This window comes from Arachis ipaensis, chromosome B08 (genome assembly GCF_000816755.2).
Source record: "Arachis ipaensis cultivar K30076 chromosome B08, Araip1.1, whole genome shotgun sequence".
Classification (NCBI taxonomy): Eukaryota; Viridiplantae; Streptophyta; class Magnoliopsida; order Fabales; family Fabaceae; genus Arachis; species Arachis ipaensis.
The window spans coordinates 119190394-119194952 of NC_029792.2; the positions used below are offsets into that span (position 1 = coordinate 119190394).

Sequence of the window (4559 nt, forward strand, 5' to 3'; positions counted from 1 at the left end):
TTGTATAAAACCTATTCTACCATAAATTTTTTATTGCAAAATACAACAAAGAGAGACTTATATGGCCAGAAACGGTGTGACACGAGCAACTACAATGTTGATAATTGGAATGTTTATATGTTTTGCCATTGCTGAATTTCATAACACTATTCTTGAAGAGCCTTTGTCTCCGTTAAATTATTATATTGCAACAGCTGATGAAGAGTTAGCAAAGTGTATTGCTGAATGCAATAGACGTTTTTTGCCTGGTACAATGAACAGCGACAATTGCATTAGGAAATGCCATGCTAAACATAAGTTCGGAAAATAAAGTTTAACAATGGTTAGTATCTAATTTACAATGATGTTCTCTTTTTTAATTTTTTGTTTTCATAAGTTCGTGTTTAAGTTTATATTATCTTATATATGAATATATGATGCTATGAATTCTTCATCACTTTTTATGAAGTTTAAGATATCAATGAAATTTTAAGAAATTTCAGAAACTAGTAATATTTACAAGTAGGCCTTAATTATAGTTTATGAAAAATACTTCAAAACTTGATTTTTAAGTTTTATTCCTTTTTTTTTTTTGTGCTAGACATTTTACTTGGTTCCTCCTATATTTTGGGCTTCTTTGAGCGCCATTTTTAAAAATGATATTTTTTAAAAAGATTTTTTATAAAAGTAAAAGTAATTTTATGTTTGGATAAAATAAAATAAAAATACTTTTTTGTTCATTTATTATGTGAAAAACATCTTTTTTTTAAAAAAATATGTAAATTGTAACTTCTCAAAAAAATTATTTTTTTATTTTTCTAATATTTTTACTTTTACTATTAGAAATTTGCCAAACATACTAAAAAATAGAAAAAGATATTTTTTTATTAAAAAAGATCTTTTTTTATCAATTTAATAACGTCCAACAAACACTTTGTATTATTTCAGTTTAAGGTACTCTATATATATACATATTGAATAGGTTTAGGGGAAGAAAACTGATATTTTTCGATAATTTTTACTCCAAAATCCAAAGTGCCTGCTTTACAATTTTATTACAGCTTAAATTTAAATGAATCCTTCAGCAAATAGAAATATATTTAAACACTTCGATTGCATTAGGAGGTAATTCACACAACTTATTTTAAATTCCAAAAGTTTAGTTTAGTTTGATTTGGATTTTTTTTAGAAATTGCATTAGATCTTCTACCTTAATTCAGATGTGCTTAATTTCATTCTTTGGGTGTGAAGAATTTTGTATGTGCTTAGTTGATTTTTTTATTTTTGTTTTGATTCTATTATGATTTTGTTTTGAATATATATTGAAAATTTTCAGGGATACCATTTTGAATTTCAAATGGAAAAGAGGGAAGATGTGAAAGACATTAATTTTGGATGTGTGTTTCTATAATAATTAACTGGTCCCATTAAATATTGCCTGAGCAATAATTGATCAGTGTTTGTTTACTTAATTGCACTATTTCTAAAAAGGGTTAACTAACGTGCGTTCTTATATATGTCTTAAAAATTAAAAGTACATAATAAATTTATCGTTAGTAAAAAAATTTATATATTTTTAATAAAAAAAAATTTATTTATAAACTTAAACATGTACCCTAAATGTACATATTAACTAAACCCTTTAAAAATGTTGTTCTTCAATTATGTTTGAGTTTTCAAACTTTAATTATACCTTTTATTTGGACAAGAAGTGAGATAAGCTTCTCTTTAATAGTTTGATATGTTAAGCTCGTAACTTTGTAAGTTGAGTTTGCATTTAAATTTTTACGTTCATGTATTAAACGAAGCGAGTTTGAATTTAAATAAGTTTAAATCATTAGTTCGTGAACTGGTTTAATTATATATATATTTGAGTAAAATGATAACTAGATTTTTGAAAATTTAAATTTTAGAATATTTAGTTCTTAAAAAAAAGTATTAACCAAGTCCTCTATAAAAATAAAGGTAGACATATATATCCTTCAATAAATGGATAGTACGAAATGAAATGGAATTGTCTATGTATTTTGTTATCTACAATGCATGTTTTATTGTTGTCACATGAGCATAAAAACGATATAATTTTTTGACAGTGAAACATTTATTATCTTTTGAATTTTCATATAACCTTTATTATCAAGTGCTCTCTATTTATCATGAATCATATCAAAATAGGTAAAGTTTTACTCCAAAAATTGTTATCTGTATAACGATATTTCATAAATAAACATGTCACAGTAGGTAACGATACATATAAATATTACCGTTAAATTTTACATGATTAACTAATAGAAAGACATCACGTGTCCACTATTTACTAATTGAAAGACATCATCCAGCATCTACTGGAGTTGCCTACCCATCCTATAGTCGAATATCTTTCGAATGGCCAGGTGGTGTTCAATATTCCAAATAAAGTGCAGCTGCAACAAAGAAGCTTTAAATTCAATTAAACAAGATAAATAGAGGATATAAACTAATAAAAAAGAATTAAAATAGAAACAATGAAAGTAATTACCACCCATTTCTCAAACTAGCACTGCCTGGTCTTAGCAAAAATTTTCGTGTAGCTGGGCCAAGGCGTGTCGTACATCAGTTTGGTAATCTCCTAAGTATACACGTTCGGGTTTGGCAAAAACGTAACAACAACAACCCACAAACAAAAATCAACCTAAATCCATTAAACATGCTTTAATTTTTCAAGAATGTCAGCAACAATAGGAATCATAATCAACAAAACTAGAAAATAATAAACAGCAGCATTCTAAATCAACATAAATTCACTAAACAGGAATTAAATTTTCAGGAAATCTCAACAACAACAGGAATCATAATCAACAAAACTAGAAAACAATAACTAGAAGCACTTCAAATCAACCTAAATCCACTAAACAGGAATTAATTTTTCATAAAATCTCAACAACAACAGGAATCATAATCAACAAAACTAGAAAACAATAAACAGCAACATTCTAAATCAATCTAAATCCACTAAATAGGAATCAATTTTTCAGAAAACCTTAGCAACAACAAGAATCATAATCAATAAAACTAGAAAACAATGACTAGCAGCATTCCAAATCAACCTAAATCTACTAAATAGGAATCAAAATTTCAGGAAATCTCAGCAACAACAGAAATCATAATTAATAAAACTAGAAAACAATAAACAGAAAATACATCAGCATTGAATGTGATACTTACCCCGTGCCGCCATTGTAACACCCTAATTACCCTAAGCCTTACCTCGCGTCATAAAGCAAATGTTAATCAAAGGTTACGACAGTTCTAAAGCTTATACATATAATATATAGAAGAAATAATATATTCTAGAAGTCCGATGAAGGATACAGCTCAAAAACAGGATTTGAAAAGCGCAAAACGTACTCACGAAGCCACAAACTTAACGCACAAGATATAGACATAATATAACAAAATATAAGAGTATAATAGCATAAAGAACTAGCCTCGGCTCGCGTAGTTTAAGCCGGCTAGCTATATACAAACAATACAGAAACCTGATAGTCAAAAATAGCTTATACAAGTTTTTCCTCTCAAAGTAAGCTCCTAGGCAAAAGTAAATACAAAAGTGTGAGATATAAACAAAATAAGCAAAAAGACCCCAAAATGTATCCTGGATCCTCTGCTCTGCACCATCGAAGCAACTCACCGAGGTGGGTTGCGACCTGCATCTAAAAAACAACAACAGAATATGGTATGAGAACTGGAGGTTCTCAGTATGGTAATAGTACCCAGTGATGTAAGATATAAGACTCCGGGACGCCAGAGGCAATCCTAGAACTTCATATCCATCACAAGATTCATCTTAAGGCATAACTAAAATAGTAAAGCATAACTTAAATCCTTAACATAAAAGGGGTAATCTAACTTAGGGGATTTTCTAGTCTAACAGTTCTCCGCTGTCCTACAGCCTTCACCAATCTATCCTCCATGCGATCCCATCGCCACCGCCTTCCGAACCTCCTCAATCCCAGTAGAAAACACAGATAATATCAATGCAAGTAAAACACAAGTATAGGCATATATGACAAGTAATTCAAGTAGGCAATTTGGCATGTTATACAATTAGGCAAGCAATTACAAGTCGACAAAGCAAACAAACAGATAGAAGATGCACATGATGAATGTCTGTCCTATTGGCTGTGATATCACATTGTCGGTTCAACTGTCAACCCGACACATCTCCATGGAGATGTCGCCCTTCGAAATCATGATTGGGAACCTCCGAGATATGATGCTCAGAACATCGTCCAGGATTTTGTGCCTGCACACTCTAGTGATCCGAAGGGATGCGAGCGGGATACTCTTGCCACAGACCTCACATCTCAACGTAAGCGGGATTCACCACCGTTCTTACGCCGCTGCTGCGACCTCAACAGGCGGGATTAACTACCATCTCTGCCAGGTGCATAGCGTCTCATAATTCTGAGTATAAAACAGTAATTCAGTGGTTTTCAGAAAACATTTTTCAGTATATCATGGATCATCACTCCATTCCGAGCCCTCGACTCATCTCAACCACTGTTAATTTAACATGTCCATTCTGAACTCATCAGTTC

At 30.6% G+C, this 4559-nt stretch overlaps 1 long non-coding RNA gene across 1 annotated transcript; it reads left to right on the forward strand.

The window, feature by feature from the left end:
- LOC110265748 lies at positions 14-1476 on the forward strand. The gene is made up of 2 exons (XR_002352001.1): positions 14-322; positions 1316-1476. It is a non-coding gene; the product is annotated as an uncharacterized LOC110265748 (long non-coding RNA).